At 42.5% G+C, this 20,965-nt stretch overlaps 10 non-coding genes across 10 annotated transcripts; all 10 read left to right on the top strand.

Annotated features, from left to right (window-relative positions):
• The first annotated feature begins 1,423 nt into the window (after positions 1-1,423).
• trnal-aag lies at positions 1,424-1,505 on the top strand. The gene has a single exon. It is a non-coding gene; the product is annotated as a tRNA-Leu (tRNA).
• A 617-nt stretch (positions 1,506-2,122) lies between these two features.
• On the top strand, positions 2,123-2,204 carry trnal-uag. Its single transcript has one exon. It is a non-coding gene; the product is annotated as a tRNA-Leu (tRNA).
• Positions 2,205-5,409: 3,205 nt separating this feature from the next.
• On the top strand, positions 5,410-5,491 carry trnal-aag. The gene has a single exon. It is a non-coding gene; the product is annotated as a tRNA-Leu (tRNA).
• A 617-nt stretch (positions 5,492-6,108) lies between these two features.
• On the top strand, positions 6,109-6,190 carry trnal-uag. Its single transcript has one exon. It is a non-coding gene; the product is annotated as a tRNA-Leu (tRNA).
• Positions 6,191-9,395: 3,205 nt separating this feature from the next.
• trnal-aag lies at positions 9,396-9,477 on the top strand. Its single transcript has one exon. It is a non-coding gene; the product is annotated as a tRNA-Leu (tRNA).
• A 617-nt stretch (positions 9,478-10,094) lies between these two features.
• Positions 10,095-10,176, top strand: trnal-uag. Its single transcript has one exon. It is a non-coding gene; the product is annotated as a tRNA-Leu (tRNA).
• A 3,205-nt stretch (positions 10,177-13,381) lies between these two features.
• Positions 13,382-13,463, top strand: trnal-aag. The gene has a single exon. It is a non-coding gene; the product is annotated as a tRNA-Leu (tRNA).
• Positions 13,464-14,080: 617 nt separating this feature from the next.
• On the top strand, positions 14,081-14,162 carry trnal-uag. The gene has a single exon. It is a non-coding gene; the product is annotated as a tRNA-Leu (tRNA).
• A 3,205-nt stretch (positions 14,163-17,367) lies between these two features.
• Positions 17,368-17,449, top strand: trnal-aag. Its single transcript has one exon. It is a non-coding gene; the product is annotated as a tRNA-Leu (tRNA).
• A 617-nt stretch (positions 17,450-18,066) lies between these two features.
• Positions 18,067-18,148, top strand: trnal-uag. Its single transcript has one exon. It is a non-coding gene; the product is annotated as a tRNA-Leu (tRNA).
• The last annotated feature ends 2,817 nt before the right edge of the window (positions 18,149-20,965 follow it).

Raw genomic sequence — 20,965 nt, 5'->3', positions numbered from 1 at the left:
AACAAAAGCCATTCAAAAATGTGGGGGAGATTCACAAAGAGTGGACTGCAGCTGGAGTCAGTGCTTCAAGAACCACCACGCACAGACGTATGCAAGACATGGGTTTCAGCTGTCGCATTCCTTGTGTCAAGCCACTCTTGAACAAGACACAGTGTCAGAAGCGTCTCGCCTGGGCTAAAGACAAAAAGGACTGGACTGCTGCTGAGTGGTCCAAAGTTATGTTCTCTGATGAAAGTAAATTTTGCATTTCCTTTGGAAATCAAGGTCCCAGAGTCTGGAGGAAGAGAGGAGAGGCACAGAATCCACGTTGCTTGAAGTCCAGTGTAAAGTTTCCACAGTCAGTGATGGTTTGGGGTTCCATGTCATCTGCTGGTGTTGGTCCACTGTGTTTTCTGAGGTCCAAGGTCAACGCAGCCGTCTACCAGGAAGTTTTAGAGCACTTCATGCTTCCTGCTGCTGACCAACTTTATGGAGATGCAGATTTCATTTTCCAACAGGACTTGGCACCTGCACACAGTGCCAAAGCTACCAGTACCTGGTTTAAGGACCATGGTATCCCTGTTCTTAATTGGCCAGCAAACTCGCCTGACCTTAACCCTATAGAAAACCTATGGGGTATTGTGAAGAGGAAGATGCGATACACCAGACCCAACAATGCAGAAGAGCTGAAGGCCACTATCAGAGCAACCTGGGCTCTCATTTGGATGCTGCTGTTTGCATTCATCCTAGATGCAAATTCAAAAAATGCACTTTGGAATGTTGTGGGTGTAGCCTATGTGTATGTAGGCTATATATGTATGTATATAACTACCTGTATTCACAGTTTTCACGTGACGCCACATTCCAAGTAAAACTCTCCCTTGGAGGGCAAAAAATACGTTATAATCTGCTGCCTGCCAACCAATAAGCAAGTGATACACTGTTACTCTGAGTTTGTTACTTTTCAAAATGCTGGATGGTTTTTTGTGCTTTCGGATGCACATCGAGGAGGAGAGCAAGCCTGGGCTGTGTTAGGTGAGGGATTCCCCAGAAGGTAAAAGTAAACAATAACCGCAGTCCAGCGGCGGCAGGGACCTGGCGGTTTTTAACGGTAGAAATGCCGCAGCGGATGCTGTAACGTTATATGGAAGGGATATGCCCAACACTTGCAGTTTGTGCTCATATTTAGATTTTTCTTAAGTTGAAAGGTGATCCAAATAAAATTTGACTGCTTTTGCGGCGTCTCTACGGGGGAGGCGCGGTGTGAGCCGCTATGTTGGTCTGTTGGTTTGCCCTCCAGTTTGCCGCCGCGCATGTCACGTGACTGAAAACTATGAATTGCTTTATTTTATTTTTAATGTTACCATATCTTAATATAGGCCTAGACTTAATTATATGTTGTGTGTGTAGCACGAAGGAACTAACCTTGTACCCAGGAAAGATTGGTAGTGTGGCCGAGCGGTCTAAGGCGCTGGATTAAGGCTCCAGTCTCTACGGAGGCGTGGGTTCAAATCCCACCACTGCCAACTTTAACTTCAGGTGCATTGAATATCTGCCCATAATCTCCAGATTACAGAAGCTGGGAAATGGTTCACTGTACAAATGTCATCCACAAAAAAAATTCTGATTCTGGTCAAGCACTGCTAACTTCTCTAATACAATAACACAGGCATTTACTGAATCTTTCTGTCAATGTTTACGAGGCAATGATTAATCTGCCATTTATTATTACCATTTAACAGGTTTGCAACCTGTTTGCAGGTTTGTGTGTCTTGGTAAACTCAAAATCGATCCCTTTAAACACAAAGAAACAGTTACATGTTACCTTAGAGACTCACTGTAACAGATAAGGCAAGGGTCCTGTCAAGCAGCATTGTGGGCTTACGGAGCCGCAACGTGTTTTGGCGATCATAAACTGGATATCAGGGGTGACCAAAGACAAATGTTTGCACTTTTATGCTTTAGGAATACTTCTAGTCAAAGCAGAGAAAAGCGTGAAACCGCTTCTAGTATGGCTTAGCGCTTTATTGCGCTGGATGGCAGCACTGTTCCTTGTCAATGTCGCTATGGACAAGGACCGTTTGGAATCTGATCATTTAGTGCTCTCTTGGAAAAACCACCAGTACAAGCAAATGGCACATGTGGTAGTGTGGCCGAGTGGTCTAAGGCGCTGGATTTAGGCTCCAGTCTCTATGGAGGCGTGGGTTCAAATCCCACCACTGCCAAATTTACCTCCAGGCACAAGGAATTTCTGCTCACAATTATAGAAACTTGTTGACTGAACACTAAAAATTCCAGTTGTGGTCAAACAAGGCTCTTTATTTAGAAGCACTTCTTGTCAAAGCAGAGAAATCTGAAACTGCTGCCGGTATGAATTGGCGCTCAACCAGTACAAGCAAATGACCCCTTTGGAAAGAGAGGTCCAGGCGCCACGGTGGGTGCGGTGATCGCTCAGAGGAGAGGAAAGAGAGCCAGAGACTTGAGTTGTATAAATTAATCATTCTTAATCATTTTATTAACGATCCTTACTTATTTTTAATCTTTTAACCTAGATGTGCCTTGTCTTTACTTGTAAGTGCTGAACTGTAGTCATGAATACAGAAATGAGCTCACTGTGGTTAGATCCTTGAGTGGGAGTATTGACCGCAGACGCTGTAACTATGCACGCCTTGTTCAACTGTCATCTACTGTAGATTATGACTGCAGGAGAGGCTGCGGGTGTCCAAAATTTGCTGACGCTGTGACAGTGCATGCTTCGTTCTACTGTTATCTACTGTTGTTATGACTACATGAGGGACTGTTGATGTATTAGTCTGCTGATATTAAGACTACATGTTTAATTACTGATTAAGACTACATGTTTAATTACTGATGAAGGGTTTGACTGTCAACTTCCAACCTCTGATTATTACAGCTTGTGTGAACTTTGAGTGAACTTGCTGAACAGAAAACACGTCAGATAGAGGGTGAAGGAAAAGACGACAGATGCTTTACAAAAACACATCAGATAGTGGGTGAAGGAATTTGCGACAGATGCTTTAGAAAAACACGTCAGATAGTGGGTGAAGGAATTTACGACAGATGCTTTTAGGAATTTGCGACAGATAGATGATGAGCAGAAACACAACAGATACGGCCAGCACTATATCAAGATTACTGTAAGAAACCAAGCATTAATGAAAGATACAGCATTACATATGTTATTCCTGTATTCATTTTTTAAGAAATACAATTGTGTGTCAAATTATGCATGTATAACTTTTAAAAAAATACGGTGAGACTGAAGTTGAAATATAATGGAGAACTTCTTATCCAGTAATGTAAAAATATAGAAAATCAACAACACAGTAATGAATAACAGCTGGAAAACAGTGTTAATTGGTAAAACAACAGGTGTAAGCCGCATGGCAGCAGAGGATATGAAGTTCACCATAAGGAGAGGAGTGGTCAGGCCAACACAGAGGAGGATATACAGGTGCTGGTCATACAATTAGAATATCATCAAAAAGTTGATTTATTTCAGTAATTCCATTCAAAAAGTGAAACCTGTATAATGTATACATTCATTCCACACAGACTGATATAGTTCAAGTGTTCATTCCTTTTAATTTTGATGATTATAACTGACAACTAATGAAAACCCCAAAATCAGTATCTCAGAAAATTAGAATATTGTGAAAAGGTTCAATATTGAAGACACCTGGTGCCACACTCTAATCAGCTAATTAACTCAAAACACCTGCAAAGGCCTTGAAATGGTCTCTCAGTCTAGTTCTGTAGGCTACACAATCATGGGGAAGACCGCTGACTTGACAGCTGTCCAAAAGACGACCATTGACACCTTGCACAAGGAGGGCAAGACACAAAAGGTCATTGCTAAAGAGGCCGGCTGTTCACAGAGCTCTGTGTCCAAGCACATTAATAGAGAGGCGAAGGGAAGGAAAAGATGTGGTAGAAAAAAAAGTGTACAAGCAATAGGGATAACCGCACCCTGGAGAGGATTGTGAAACAAAAGCCATTCAAAAATGTGGGGGAGATTCACAAAGAGTGGACTGCAGCTGGAGTCAGTGCTTCAAGAACCACCACGCACAGACGTATGCAAGACATGGGTTTCAGCTGTCGCATTCCTTGTGTCAAGCCACTCTTGAACAAGACACAGTGTCAGAAGCGTCTCGCCTGGGCTAAAGACAAAAAGGACTGGACTGCTGCTGAGTGGTCCAAAGTTATGTTCTCTGATGAAAGTAAATTTTGCATTTCCTTTGGAAATCAAGGTCCCAGAGTCTGGAGGAAGAGAGGAGAGGCACAGAATCCACGTTGCTTGAAGTCCAGTGTAAAGTTTCCACAGTCAGTGATGGTTTGGGGTTCCATGTCATCTGCTGGTGTTGGTCCACTGTGTTTTCTGAGGTCCAAGGTCAACGCAGCCGTCTACCAGGAAGTTTTAGAGCACTTCATGCTTCCTGCTGCTGACCAACTTTATGGAGATGCAGATTTCATTTTCCAACAGGACTTGGCACCTGCACACAGTGCCAAAGCTACCAGTACCTGGTTTAAGGACCATGGTATCCCTGTTCTTAATTGGCCAGCAAACTCGCCTGACCTTAACCCTATAGAAAACCTATGGGGTATTGTGAAGAGGAAGATGCGATACACCAGACCCAACAATGCAGAAGAGCTGAAGGCCACTATCAGAGCAACCTGGGCTCTCATTTGGATGCTGCTGTTTGCATTCATCCTAGATGCAAATTCAAAAAATGCACTTTGGAATGTTGTGGGTGTAGCCTATGTGTATGTAGGCTATATATGTATGTATATAACTACCTGTATTCACAGTTTTCACGTGACGCCACATTCCAAGTAAAACTCTCCCTTGGAGGGCAAAAAATACGTTATAATCTGCTGCCTGCCAACCAATAAGCAAGTGATACACTGTTACTCTGAGTTTGTTACTTTTCAAAATGCTGGATGGTTTTTTGTGCTTTCGGATGCACATCGAGGAGGAGAGCAAGCCTGGGCTGTGTTAGGTGAGGGATTCCCCAGAAGGTAAAAGTAAACAATAACCGCAGTCCAGCGGCGGCAGGGACCTGGCGGTTTTTAACGGTAGAAATGCCGCAGCGGATGCTGTAACGTTATATGGAAGGGATATGCCCAACACTTGCAGTTTGTGCTCATATTTAGATTTTTCTTAAGTTGAAAGGTGATCCAAATAAAATTTGACTGCTTTTGCGGCGTCTCTACGGGGGAGGCGCGGTGTGAGCCGCTATGTTGGTCTGTTGGTTTGCCCTCCAGTTTGCCGCCGCGCATGTCACGTGACTGAAAACTATGAATTGCTTTATTTTATTTTTAATGTTACCATATCTTAATATAGGCCTAGACTTAATTATATGTTGTGTGTGTAGCACGAAGGAACTAACCTTGTACCCAGGAAAGATTGGTAGTGTGGCCGAGCGGTCTAAGGCGCTGGATTAAGGCTCCAGTCTCTACGGAGGCGTGGGTTCAAATCCCACCACTGCCAACTTTAACTTCAGGTGCATTGAATATCTGCCCATAATCTCCAGATTACAGAAGCTGGGAAATGGTTCACTGTACAAATGTCATCCACAAAAAAAATTCTGATTCTGGTCAAGCACTGCTAACTTCTCTAATACAATAACACAGGCATTTACTGAATCTTTCTGTCAATGTTTACGAGGCAATGATTAATCTGCCATTTATTATTACCATTTAACAGGTTTGCAACCTGTTTGCAGGTTTGTGTGTCTTGGTAAACTCAAAATCGATCCCTTTAAACACAAAGAAACAGTTACATGTTACCTTAGAGACTCACTGTAACAGATAAGGCAAGGGTCCTGTCAAGCAGCATTGTGGGCTTACGGAGCCGCAACGTGTTTTGGCGATCATAAACTGGATATCAGGGGTGACCAAAGACAAATGTTTGCACTTTTATGCTTTAGGAATACTTCTAGTCAAAGCAGAGAAAAGCGTGAAACCGCTTCTAGTATGGCTTAGCGCTTTATTGCGCTGGATGGCAGCACTGTTCCTTGTCAATGTCGCTATGGACAAGGACCGTTTGGAATCTGATCATTTAGTGCTCTCTTGGAAAAACCACCAGTACAAGCAAATGGCACATGTGGTAGTGTGGCCGAGTGGTCTAAGGCGCTGGATTTAGGCTCCAGTCTCTATGGAGGCGTGGGTTCAAATCCCACCACTGCCAAATTTACCTCCAGGCACAAGGAATTTCTGCTCACAATTATAGAAACTTGTTGACTGAACACTAAAAATTCCAGTTGTGGTCAAACAAGGCTCTTTATTTAGAAGCACTTCTTGTCAAAGCAGAGAAATCTGAAACTGCTGCCGGTATGAATTGGCGCTCAACCAGTACAAGCAAATGACCCCTTTGGAAAGAGAGGTCCAGGCGCCACGGTGGGTGCGGTGATCGCTCAGAGGAGAGGAAAGAGAGCCAGAGACTTGAGTTGTATAAATTAATCATTCTTAATCATTTTATTAACGATCCTTACTTATTTTTAATCTTTTAACCTAGATGTGCCTTGTCTTTACTTGTAAGTGCTGAACTGTAGTCATGAATACAGAAATGAGCTCACTGTGGTTAGATCCTTGAGTGGGAGTATTGACCGCAGACGCTGTAACTATGCACGCCTTGTTCAACTGTCATCTACTGTAGATTATGACTGCAGGAGAGGCTGCGGGTGTCCAAAATTTGCTGACGCTGTGACAGTGCATGCTTCGTTCTACTGTTATCTACTGTTGTTATGACTACATGAGGGACTGTTGATGTATTAGTCTGCTGATATTAAGACTACATGTTTAATTACTGATTAAGACTACATGTTTAATTACTGATGAAGGGTTTGACTGTCAACTTCCAACCTCTGATTATTACAGCTTGTGTGAACTTTGAGTGAACTTGCTGAACAGAAAACACGTCAGATAGAGGGTGAAGGAAAAGACGACAGATGCTTTACAAAAACACATCAGATAGTGGGTGAAGGAATTTGCGACAGATGCTTTAGAAAAACACGTCAGATAGTGGGTGAAGGAATTTACGACAGATGCTTTTAGGAATTTGCGACAGATAGATGATGAGCAGAAACACAACAGATACGGCCAGCACTATATCAAGATTACTGTAAGAAACCAAGCATTAATGAAAGATACAGCATTACATATGTTATTCCTGTATTCATTTTTTAAGAAATACAATTGTGTGTCAAATTATGCATGTATAACTTTTAAAAAAATACGGTGAGACTGAAGTTGAAATATAATGGAGAACTTCTTATCCAGTAATGTAAAAATATAGAAAATCAACAACACAGTAATGAATAACAGCTGGAAAACAGTGTTAATTGGTAAAACAACAGGTGTAAGCCGCATGGCAGCAGAGGATATGAAGTTCACCATAAGGAGAGGAGTGGTCAGGCCAACACAGAGGAGGATATACAGGTGCTGGTCATACAATTAGAATATCATCAAAAAGTTGATTTATTTCAGTAATTCCATTCAAAAAGTGAAACCTGTATAATGTATACATTCATTCCACACAGACTGATATAGTTCAAGTGTTCATTCCTTTTAATTTTGATGATTATAACTGACAACTAATGAAAACCCCAAAATCAGTATCTCAGAAAATTAGAATATTGTGAAAAGGTTCAATATTGAAGACACCTGGTGCCACACTCTAATCAGCTAATTAACTCAAAACACCTGCAAAGGCCTTGAAATGGTCTCTCAGTCTAGTTCTGTAGGCTACACAATCATGGGGAAGACCGCTGACTTGACAGCTGTCCAAAAGACGACCATTGACACCTTGCACAAGGAGGGCAAGACACAAAAGGTCATTGCTAAAGAGGCCGGCTGTTCACAGAGCTCTGTGTCCAAGCACATTAATAGAGAGGCGAAGGGAAGGAAAAGATGTGGTAGAAAAAAAAGTGTACAAGCAATAGGGATAACCGCACCCTGGAGAGGATTGTGAAACAAAAGCCATTCAAAAATGTGGGGGAGATTCACAAAGAGTGGACTGCAGCTGGAGTCAGTGCTTCAAGAACCACCACGCACAGACGTATGCAAGACATGGGTTTCAGCTGTCGCATTCCTTGTGTCAAGCCACTCTTGAACAAGACACAGTGTCAGAAGCGTCTCGCCTGGGCTAAAGACAAAAAGGACTGGACTGCTGCTGAGTGGTCCAAAGTTATGTTCTCTGATGAAAGTAAATTTTGCATTTCCTTTGGAAATCAAGGTCCCAGAGTCTGGAGGAAGAGAGGAGAGGCACAGAATCCACGTTGCTTGAAGTCCAGTGTAAAGTTTCCACAGTCAGTGATGGTTTGGGGTTCCATGTCATCTGCTGGTGTTGGTCCACTGTGTTTTCTGAGGTCCAAGGTCAACGCAGCCGTCTACCAGGAAGTTTTAGAGCACTTCATGCTTCCTGCTGCTGACCAACTTTATGGAGATGCAGATTTCATTTTCCAACAGGACTTGGCACCTGCACACAGTGCCAAAGCTACCAGTACCTGGTTTAAGGACCATGGTATCCCTGTTCTTAATTGGCCAGCAAACTCGCCTGACCTTAACCCTATAGAAAACCTATGGGGTATTGTGAAGAGGAAGATGCGATACACCAGACCCAACAATGCAGAAGAGCTGAAGGCCACTATCAGAGCAACCTGGGCTCTCATTTGGATGCTGCTGTTTGCATTCATCCTAGATGCAAATTCAAAAAATGCACTTTGGAATGTTGTGGGTGTAGCCTATGTGTATGTAGGCTATATATGTATGTATATAACTACCTGTATTCACAGTTTTCACGTGACGCCACATTCCAAGTAAAACTCTCCCTTGGAGGGCAAAAAATACGTTATAATCTGCTGCCTGCCAACCAATAAGCAAGTGATACACTGTTACTCTGAGTTTGTTACTTTTCAAAATGCTGGATGGTTTTTTGTGCTTTCGGATGCACATCGAGGAGGAGAGCAAGCCTGGGCTGTGTTAGGTGAGGGATTCCCCAGAAGGTAAAAGTAAACAATAACCGCAGTCCAGCGGCGGCAGGGACCTGGCGGTTTTTAACGGTAGAAATGCCGCAGCGGATGCTGTAACGTTATATGGAAGGGATATGCCCAACACTTGCAGTTTGTGCTCATATTTAGATTTTTCTTAAGTTGAAAGGTGATCCAAATAAAATTTGACTGCTTTTGCGGCGTCTCTACGGGGGAGGCGCGGTGTGAGCCGCTATGTTGGTCTGTTGGTTTGCCCTCCAGTTTGCCGCCGCGCATGTCACGTGACTGAAAACTATGAATTGCTTTATTTTATTTTTAATGTTACCATATCTTAATATAGGCCTAGACTTAATTATATGTTGTGTGTGTAGCACGAAGGAACTAACCTTGTACCCAGGAAAGATTGGTAGTGTGGCCGAGCGGTCTAAGGCGCTGGATTAAGGCTCCAGTCTCTACGGAGGCGTGGGTTCAAATCCCACCACTGCCAACTTTAACTTCAGGTGCATTGAATATCTGCCCATAATCTCCAGATTACAGAAGCTGGGAAATGGTTCACTGTACAAATGTCATCCACAAAAAAAATTCTGATTCTGGTCAAGCACTGCTAACTTCTCTAATACAATAACACAGGCATTTACTGAATCTTTCTGTCAATGTTTACGAGGCAATGATTAATCTGCCATTTATTATTACCATTTAACAGGTTTGCAACCTGTTTGCAGGTTTGTGTGTCTTGGTAAACTCAAAATCGATCCCTTTAAACACAAAGAAACAGTTACATGTTACCTTAGAGACTCACTGTAACAGATAAGGCAAGGGTCCTGTCAAGCAGCATTGTGGGCTTACGGAGCCGCAACGTGTTTTGGCGATCATAAACTGGATATCAGGGGTGACCAAAGACAAATGTTTGCACTTTTATGCTTTAGGAATACTTCTAGTCAAAGCAGAGAAAAGCGTGAAACCGCTTCTAGTATGGCTTAGCGCTTTATTGCGCTGGATGGCAGCACTGTTCCTTGTCAATGTCGCTATGGACAAGGACCGTTTGGAATCTGATCATTTAGTGCTCTCTTGGAAAAACCACCAGTACAAGCAAATGGCACATGTGGTAGTGTGGCCGAGTGGTCTAAGGCGCTGGATTTAGGCTCCAGTCTCTATGGAGGCGTGGGTTCAAATCCCACCACTGCCAAATTTACCTCCAGGCACAAGGAATTTCTGCTCACAATTATAGAAACTTGTTGACTGAACACTAAAAATTCCAGTTGTGGTCAAACAAGGCTCTTTATTTAGAAGCACTTCTTGTCAAAGCAGAGAAATCTGAAACTGCTGCCGGTATGAATTGGCGCTCAACCAGTACAAGCAAATGACCCCTTTGGAAAGAGAGGTCCAGGCGCCACGGTGGGTGCGGTGATCGCTCAGAGGAGAGGAAAGAGAGCCAGAGACTTGAGTTGTATAAATTAATCATTCTTAATCATTTTATTAACGATCCTTACTTATTTTTAATCTTTTAACCTAGATGTGCCTTGTCTTTACTTGTAAGTGCTGAACTGTAGTCATGAATACAGAAATGAGCTCACTGTGGTTAGATCCTTGAGTGGGAGTATTGACCGCAGACGCTGTAACTATGCACGCCTTGTTCAACTGTCATCTACTGTAGATTATGACTGCAGGAGAGGCTGCGGGTGTCCAAAATTTGCTGACGCTGTGACAGTGCATGCTTCGTTCTACTGTTATCTACTGTTGTTATGACTACATGAGGGACTGTTGATGTATTAGTCTGCTGATATTAAGACTACATGTTTAATTACTGATTAAGACTACATGTTTAATTACTGATGAAGGGTTTGACTGTCAACTTCCAACCTCTGATTATTACAGCTTGTGTGAACTTTGAGTGAACTTGCTGAACAGAAAACACGTCAGATAGAGGGTGAAGGAAAAGACGACAGATGCTTTACAAAAACACATCAGATAGTGGGTGAAGGAATTTGCGACAGATGCTTTAGAAAAACACGTCAGATAGTGGGTGAAGGAATTTACGACAGATGCTTTTAGGAATTTGCGACAGATAGATGATGAGCAGAAACACAACAGATACGGCCAGCACTATATCAAGATTACTGTAAGAAACCAAGCATTAATGAAAGATACAGCATTACATATGTTATTCCTGTATTCATTTTTTAAGAAATACAATTGTGTGTCAAATTATGCATGTATAACTTTTAAAAAAATACGGTGAGACTGAAGTTGAAATATAATGGAGAACTTCTTATCCAGTAATGTAAAAATATAGAAAATCAACAACACAGTAATGAATAACAGCTGGAAAACAGTGTTAATTGGTAAAACAACAGGTGTAAGCCGCATGGCAGCAGAGGATATGAAGTTCACCATAAGGAGAGGAGTGGTCAGGCCAACACAGAGGAGGATATACAGGTGCTGGTCATACAATTAGAATATCATCAAAAAGTTGATTTATTTCAGTAATTCCATTCAAAAAGTGAAACCTGTATAATGTATACATTCATTCCACACAGACTGATATAGTTCAAGTGTTCATTCCTTTTAATTTTGATGATTATAACTGACAACTAATGAAAACCCCAAAATCAGTATCTCAGAAAATTAGAATATTGTGAAAAGGTTCAATATTGAAGACACCTGGTGCCACACTCTAATCAGCTAATTAACTCAAAACACCTGCAAAGGCCTTGAAATGGTCTCTCAGTCTAGTTCTGTAGGCTACACAATCATGGGGAAGACCGCTGACTTGACAGCTGTCCAAAAGACGACCATTGACACCTTGCACAAGGAGGGCAAGACACAAAAGGTCATTGCTAAAGAGGCCGGCTGTTCACAGAGCTCTGTGTCCAAGCACATTAATAGAGAGGCGAAGGGAAGGAAAAGATGTGGTAGAAAAAAAAGTGTACAAGCAATAGGGATAACCGCACCCTGGAGAGGATTGTGAAACAAAAGCCATTCAAAAATGTGGGGGAGATTCACAAAGAGTGGACTGCAGCTGGAGTCAGTGCTTCAAGAACCACCACGCACAGACGTATGCAAGACATGGGTTTCAGCTGTCGCATTCCTTGTGTCAAGCCACTCTTGAACAAGACACAGTGTCAGAAGCGTCTCGCCTGGGCTAAAGACAAAAAGGACTGGACTGCTGCTGAGTGGTCCAAAGTTATGTTCTCTGATGAAAGTAAATTTTGCATTTCCTTTGGAAATCAAGGTCCCAGAGTCTGGAGGAAGAGAGGAGAGGCACAGAATCCACGTTGCTTGAAGTCCAGTGTAAAGTTTCCACAGTCAGTGATGGTTTGGGGTTCCATGTCATCTGCTGGTGTTGGTCCACTGTGTTTTCTGAGGTCCAAGGTCAACGCAGCCGTCTACCAGGAAGTTTTAGAGCACTTCATGCTTCCTGCTGCTGACCAACTTTATGGAGATGCAGATTTCATTTTCCAACAGGACTTGGCACCTGCACACAGTGCCAAAGCTACCAGTACCTGGTTTAAGGACCATGGTATCCCTGTTCTTAATTGGCCAGCAAACTCGCCTGACCTTAACCCTATAGAAAACCTATGGGGTATTGTGAAGAGGAAGATGCGATACACCAGACCCAACAATGCAGAAGAGCTGAAGGCCACTATCAGAGCAACCTGGGCTCTCATTTGGATGCTGCTGTTTGCATTCATCCTAGATGCAAATTCAAAAAATGCACTTTGGAATGTTGTGGGTGTAGCCTATGTGTATGTAGGCTATATATGTATGTATATAACTACCTGTATTCACAGTTTTCACGTGACGCCACATTCCAAGTAAAACTCTCCCTTGGAGGGCAAAAAATACGTTATAATCTGCTGCCTGCCAACCAATAAGCAAGTGATACACTGTTACTCTGAGTTTGTTACTTTTCAAAATGCTGGATGGTTTTTTGTGCTTTCGGATGCACATCGAGGAGGAGAGCAAGCCTGGGCTGTGTTAGGTGAGGGATTCCCCAGAAGGTAAAAGTAAACAATAACCGCAGTCCAGCGGCGGCAGGGACCTGGCGGTTTTTAACGGTAGAAATGCCGCAGCGGATGCTGTAACGTTATATGGAAGGGATATGCCCAACACTTGCAGTTTGTGCTCATATTTAGATTTTTCTTAAGTTGAAAGGTGATCCAAATAAAATTTGACTGCTTTTGCGGCGTCTCTACGGGGGAGGCGCGGTGTGAGCCGCTATGTTGGTCTGTTGGTTTGCCCTCCAGTTTGCCGCCGCGCATGTCACGTGACTGAAAACTATGAATTGCTTTATTTTATTTTTAATGTTACCATATCTTAATATAGGCCTAGACTTAATTATATGTTGTGTGTGTAGCACGAAGGAACTAACCTTGTACCCAGGAAAGATTGGTAGTGTGGCCGAGCGGTCTAAGGCGCTGGATTAAGGCTCCAGTCTCTACGGAGGCGTGGGTTCAAATCCCACCACTGCCAACTTTAACTTCAGGTGCATTGAATATCTGCCCATAATCTCCAGATTACAGAAGCTGGGAAATGGTTCACTGTACAAATGTCATCCACAAAAAAAATTCTGATTCTGGTCAAGCACTGCTAACTTCTCTAATACAATAACACAGGCATTTACTGAATCTTTCTGTCAATGTTTACGAGGCAATGATTAATCTGCCATTTATTATTACCATTTAACAGGTTTGCAACCTGTTTGCAGGTTTGTGTGTCTTGGTAAACTCAAAATCGATCCCTTTAAACACAAAGAAACAGTTACATGTTACCTTAGAGACTCACTGTAACAGATAAGGCAAGGGTCCTGTCAAGCAGCATTGTGGGCTTACGGAGCCGCAACGTGTTTTGGCGATCATAAACTGGATATCAGGGGTGACCAAAGACAAATGTTTGCACTTTTATGCTTTAGGAATACTTCTAGTCAAAGCAGAGAAAAGCGTGAAACCGCTTCTAGTATGGCTTAGCGCTTTATTGCGCTGGATGGCAGCACTGTTCCTTGTCAATGTCGCTATGGACAAGGACCGTTTGGAATCTGATCATTTAGTGCTCTCTTGGAAAAACCACCAGTACAAGCAAATGGCACATGTGGTAGTGTGGCCGAGTGGTCTAAGGCGCTGGATTTAGGCTCCAGTCTCTATGGAGGCGTGGGTTCAAATCCCACCACTGCCAAATTTACCTCCAGGCACAAGGAATTTCTGCTCACAATTATAGAAACTTGTTGACTGAACACTAAAAATTCCAGTTGTGGTCAAACAAGGCTCTTTATTTAGAAGCACTTCTTGTCAAAGCAGAGAAATCTGAAACTGCTGCCGGTATGAATTGGCGCTCAACCAGTACAAGCAAATGACCCCTTTGGAAAGAGAGGTCCAGGCGCCACGGTGGGTGCGGTGATCGCTCAGAGGAGAGGAAAGAGAGCCAGAGACTTGAGTTGTATAAATTAATCATTCTTAATCATTTTATTAACGATCCTTACTTATTTTTAATCTTTTAACCTAGATGTGCCTTGTCTTTACTTGTAAGTGCTGAACTGTAGTCATGAATACAGAAATGAGCTCACTGTGGTTAGATCCTTGAGTGGGAGTATTGACCGCAGACGCTGTAACTATGCACGCCTTGTTCAACTGTCATCTACTGTAGATTATGACTGCAGGAGAGGCTGCGGGTGTCCAAAATTTGCTGACGCTGTGACAGTGCATGCTTCGTTCTACTGTTATCTACTGTTGTTATGACTACATGAGGGACTGTTGATGTATTAGTCTGCTGATATTAAGACTACATGTTTAATTACTGATTAAGACTACATGTTTAATTACTGATGAAGGGTTTGACTGTCAACTTCCAACCTCTGATTATTACAGCTTGTGTGAACTTTGAGTGAACTTGCTGAACAGAAAACACGTCAGATAGAGGGTGAAGGAAAAGACGACAGATGCTTTACAAAAACACATCAGATAGTGGGTGAAGGAATTTGCGACAGATGCTTTAGAAAAACACGTCAGATAGTGGGTGAAGGAATTTACGACAGATGCTTTTAGGAATTTGCGACAGATAGATGATGAGCAGAAACACAACAGATACGGCCAGCACTATATCAAGATTACTGTAAGAAACCAAGCATTAATGAAAGATACAGCATTACATATGTTATTCCTGTATTCATTTTTTAAGAAATACAATTGTGTGTCAAATTATGCATGTATAACTTTTAAAAAAATACGGTGAGACTGAAGTTGAAATATAATGGAGAACTTCTTATCCAGTAATGTAAAAATATAGAAAATCAACAACACAGTAATGAATAACAGCTGGAAAACAGTGTTAATTGGTAAAACAACAGGTGTAAGCCGCATGGCAGCAGAGGATATGAAGTTCACCATAAGGAGAGGAGTGGTCAGGCCAACACAGAGGAGGATATACAGGTGCTGGTCATACAATTAGAATATCATCAAAAAGTTGATTTATTTCAGTAATTCCATTCAAAAAGTGAAACCTGTATAATGTATACATTCATTCCACACAGACTGATATAGTTCAAGTGTTCATTCCTTTTAATTTTGATGATTATAACTGACAACTAATGAAAACCCCAAAATCAGTATCTCAGAAAATTAGAATATTGTGAAAAGGTTCAATATTGAAGACACCTGGTGCCACACTCTAATCAGCTAATTAACTCAAAACACCTGCAAAGGCCTTGAAATGGTCTCTCAGTCTAGTTCTGTAGGCTACACAATCATGGGGAAGACCGCTGACTTGACAGCTGTCCAAAAGACGACCATTGACACCTTGCACAAGGAGGGCAAGACACAAAAGGTCATTGCTAAAGAGGCCGGCTGTTCACAGAGCTCTGTGTCCAAGCACATTAATAGAGAGGCGAAGGGAAGGAAAAGATGTGGTAGAAAAAAAAGTGTACAAGCAATAGGGATAACCGCACCCTGGAGAGGATTGTGAAACAAAAGCCATTCAAAAATGTGGGGGAGATTCACAAAGAGTGGACTGCAGCTGGAGTCAGTGCTTCAAGAACCACCACGCACAGACGTATGCAAGACATGGGTTTCAGCTGTCGCATTCCTTGTGTCAAGCCACTCTTGAACAAGACACAGTGTCAGAAGCGTCTCGCCTGGGCTAAAGACAAAAAGGACTGGACTGCTGCTGAGTGGTCCAAAGTTATGTTCTCTGATGAAAGTAAATTTTGCATTTCCTTTGGAAATCAAGGTCCCAGAGTCTGGAGGAAGAGAGGAGAGGCACAGAATCCACGTTGCTTGAAGTCCAGTGTAAAGTTTCCACAGTCAGTGATGGTTTGGGGTTCCATGTCATCTGCTGGTGTTGGTCCACTGTGTTTTCTGAGGTCCAAGGTCAACGCAGCCGTCTACCAGGAAGTTTTAGAGCACTTCATGCTTCCTGCTGCTGACCAACTTTATGGAGATGCAGATTTCATTTTCCAACAGGACTTGGCACCTGCACACAGTGCCAAAGCTACCAGTACCTGGTTTAAGGACCATGGTATCCCTGTTCTTAATTGGCCAGCAAACTCGCCTGACCTTAACCCTATAGAAAACCTACGGGGTATTGTGAAGAGGAAGATGCGATACACCAGACCCAACAATGCAGAAGAGCTGAAGGCCACTATCAGAGCAACCTGGGCTCTCATTTGGATGCTGCTGTTTGCATTCATCCTAGATGCAAATTCAAAAAATGCACTTTGGAATGTTGTGGGTGTAGCCTATGTGTATGTAGGCTATATATGTATGTATATAACTACCTGTATTCACAGTTTTCACGTGACGCCACATTCCAAGTAAAACTCTCCCTTGGAGGGCAAAAAATACGTTATAATCTGCTGCCTGCCAACCAATAAGCAAGTGATACACTGTTACTCTGAGTTTGTTACTTTTCAAAATGCTGGATGGTTTTTTGTGCTTTCGGATGCACATCGAGGAGGAGAGCAAGCCTGGGCTGTGTTAGGTGAGGGATTCCCCAGAAGGTAAAAGTAAACAATAACCGCAGTCCAGCGGCGGCAGGGACCTGGCGGTTTTTAACGGTAGAAATGCCGCAGCGGATGCTGTAACGTTATATGGAAGGGATATGCCCAACACTTGCAGTTTGTGCTCATATTTAGATTTTTCTTAAGTTGAAAGGTGATCCAAATAAAATTTGACTGCTTTTGCGGCGTCTCTACGGGGGAGGCGCGGTGTGAGCCGCTATGTTGGTCTGTTGGTTTGCCCTCCAGTTTGCCGCCGCGCATGTCACGTGACTGAAAACTATGAATTGCTTTATTTTATTTTTAATGTTACCATATCTTAATATAGGCCTAGACTTAATTATATGTTGTGTGTGTAGCACGAAGGAACTAACCTTGTACCCAGGAAAGATTGGTAGTGTGGCCGAGCGGTCTAAGGCGCTGGATTAAGGCTCCAGTCTCTGCGGAGGCGTGGGTTCAAATCCCACCACTGCCAACTTTAACTTCAGGTGCATTGAATATCTGCCCATAATCTCCAGATTACAGAAGCTGGGAAATGGTTCACTGTACAAATGTCATCCACAAAAAAAATTCTGATTCTGGTCAAGCACTGCTAACTTCTCTAATACAATAACACAGGCATTTACTGAATCTTTCTGTCAATGTTTACGAGGCAATGATTAATCTGCCATTTATTATTACCATTTAACAGGTTTGCAACCTGTTTGCAGGTTTGTGTGTCTTGGTAAACTCAAAATCGATCCCTTTAAACACAAAGAAACAGTTACATGTTACCTTAGAGACTCACTGTAACAGATAAGGCAAGGGTCCTGTCAAGCAGCATTGTGGGCTTACGGAGCCGCAACGTGTTTTGGCGATCATAAACTGGATATCAGGGGTGACCAAAGACAAATGTTTGCACTTTTATGCTTTAGGAATACTTCTAGTCAAAGCAGAGAAAAGCGTGAAACCGCTTCTAGTATGGCTTAGCGCTTTATTGCGCTGGATGGCAGCACTGTTCCTTGTCAATGTCGCTATGGACAAGGACCGTTTGGAATCTGATCATTTAGTGCTCTCTTGGAAAAACCACCAGTACAAGCAAATGGCACATGTGGTAGTGTGGCCGAGTGGTCTAAGGCGCTGGATTTAGGCTCCAGTCTCTATGGAGGCGTGGGTTCAAATCCCACCACTGCCAAATTTACCTCCAGGCACAAGGAATTTCTGCTCACAATTATAGAAACTTGTTGACTGAACACTAAAAATTCCAGTTGTGGTCAAACAAGGCTCTTTATTTAGAAGCACTTCTTGTCAAAGCAGAGAAATCTGAAACTGCTGCCGGTATGAATTGGCGCTCAACCAGTACAAGCAAATGACCCCTTTGGAAAGAGAGGTCCAGGCGCCACGGTGGGTGCGGTGATCGCTCAGAGGAGAGGAAAGAGAGCCAGAGACTTGAGTTGTATAAATTAATCATTCTTAATCATTTTATTAACGATCCTTACTTATTTTTAATCTTTTAACCTAGATGTGCCTTGTCTTTACTTGTAAGTGCTGAACTGTAGTCATGAATACAGAAATGAGCTCACTGTGGTTAGATCCTTGAGTGGGAGTATTGACCGCAGACGCTGTAACTATGCACGCCTTGTTCAACTGTCATCTACTGTAGATTATGACTGCAGGAGAGGCTGCGGGTGTCCAAAATTTGCTGACGCTGTGACAGTGCATGCTTCGTTCTACTGTTATCTACTGTTGTTATGACTACATGAGGGACTGTTGATGTATTAGTCTGCTGATATTAAGACTACATGTTTAATTACTGATTAAGACTACATGTTTAATTACTGATGAAGGGTTTGACTGTCAACTTCCAACCTCTGATTATTACAGCTTGTGTGAACTTTGAGTGAACTTGCTGAACAGAAAACACGTCAGATAGAGGGTGAAGGAAAAGACGACAGATGCTTTACAAAAACACATCAGATAGTGGGTGAAGGAATTTGCGACAGATGCTTTAGAAAAACACGTCAGATAGTGGGTGAAGGAATTTACGACAGATGCTTTTAGGAATTTGCGACAGATAGATGATGAGCAGAAACACAACAGATACGGCCAGCACTATATCAAGATTACTGTAAGAAACCAAGCATTAATGAAAGATACAGCATTACATATGTTATTCCTGTATTCATTTTTAAGAAATACAATTGTGTGTCAAATTATGCATGTATAACTTTTAAAAAAATACGGTGAGACTGAAGTTGAAATATAATGGAGAACTTCTTATCCAGTAATGTAAAAATATAGAAAATCAACAACACAGTAATGAATAACAGCTGGAAAACAGTGTTAATTGGTAAAACAACAGGTGTAAGCCGCATGGCAGCAGAGGATATGAAGTTCACCATAAGGAGAGGAGTGGTCAGGCCAACACAGAGGAGGATATACAGGTGCTGGTCATACAATTAGAATATCATCAAAAAGTTGATTTATTTCAGTAATTCCATTCAAAAAGTGAAACCTGTATAATGTATACATTCATTCCACACAGACTGATATAGTTCAAGTGTTCATTCCTTTTAATTTTGATGATTATAACTGACAACTAATGAAAACCCCAAAATCAGTATCTCAGAAAATTAGAATATTGTGAAAAGGTTCAATATTGAAGACACCTGGTGCCACACTCTAATCAGCTAATTAACTCAAAACACCTGCAAAGGCCTTGAAATGGTCTCTCAGTCTAGTTCTGTAGGCTACACAATCATGGGGAAGACCGCTGACTTGACAGCTGTCCAAAAGACGACCATTGACACCTTGCACAAGGAGGGCAAGACACAAAAGGTCATTAAAGAGGCCGGCTGTTCACAGAGCTCTGTCCAAGCACATTAATAGAGAGGCGAAGGGAAGGAAAAGATGTGGTAGAAAAAAAAGTGTACAAGCAATAGGGATAACCGCACCCTGGAGAGGATTGTGAAACAAAAGCCATTCAAAAATGTGGGGGAGATTCACAAAGAGTGGACTGCAGCTGGAGTCAGTGCTTCAAGAACCACCACGCACAGACGTATGCAAGACATGGGTTTCAGCTGTCGCATTCCTTGTGTCAAGCCACTCTTGAACAAGACACAGTGTCAGAAGCGTCTCGCCTGGGCTAAAGACAAAAAGGACTGGACTGCTGCTGAGTGGTCCAAAGTTATGTTCTCTGATGAAAGTAAATTTTGCATTTCCTTTGGAAATCAAGGTCCCAGAGTCTGGAGGAAGAGAGGAGAGGCACAGAATCCACGTTGCTTGAAGTCCAGTGTAAAGTTTCCACAGTCAGTGATGGTTTGGGGTTCCATGTCATGCTGGTGTTGGTCCACTGTGTTTTCTGAGGTCCAAGGTCAACGCAGCCGTCTACCAGGAAGTTTTAGAGCACTTCATGCTTCCTGCTGCTGACCAACTTTATGGAGATGCAGATTTCATTTTCCAACAGGACTTGGCACCTGCACACAGTGCCAAAGCTACAGTAGTTTAAGGACCATGGTATCCCTGTTCTTAATTGGCCAGCAAACTCGCCTGACCTTAACCCTATAGAAAACCTATGGGGTATTGTGAAGAGGAAGATGCGATACACCAGACCCAACAATGCAGAAGAGCTGAAGGCCACTATCAGAGCAACCTGGGCTCTCATTTGGATGCTGCTGTTTGCATTCATCCTAGATGCAAATTCAAAAAATGCACTTTGGAATGTTGGGTGTAGCCTATGTGTATGTAGGCTATATATGTATGTATATAACTACCTGTATTCACAGTTTTCACGTGACGCCACATTCCAAGTAAAACTCTCCCTTGGAGGGCAAAAAATACGTTATAATCTGCTGCCTGCCAACCAATAAGCAAGTGATACACTGTTACTCTGAGTTTGTTACTTTTCAAAATGCTGGATGGTTTTTTGTGCTTTCGGATGCACATCGAGGAGGAGAGCAAGCCTGGGCTGTGTAGGTGAGGGATTCCCCAGAAGGTAAAAGTAAACAATAAC

Source organism: Micropterus salmoides, unplaced genomic scaffold (genome assembly GCF_014851395.1).
Source record: "Micropterus salmoides isolate LMB-PRFRI ecotype aquatic unplaced genomic scaffold, ASM1485139v1 Ms_hic_scaffold_208, whole genome shotgun sequence".
NCBI lineage: Eukaryota > Metazoa > Chordata > Actinopteri > Centrarchiformes > Centrarchidae > Micropterus > Micropterus salmoides.
The sequence above is the reverse complement of the archived record's forward strand: the minus strand, read 5'-3'. Positions and strand labels throughout refer to the sequence as shown.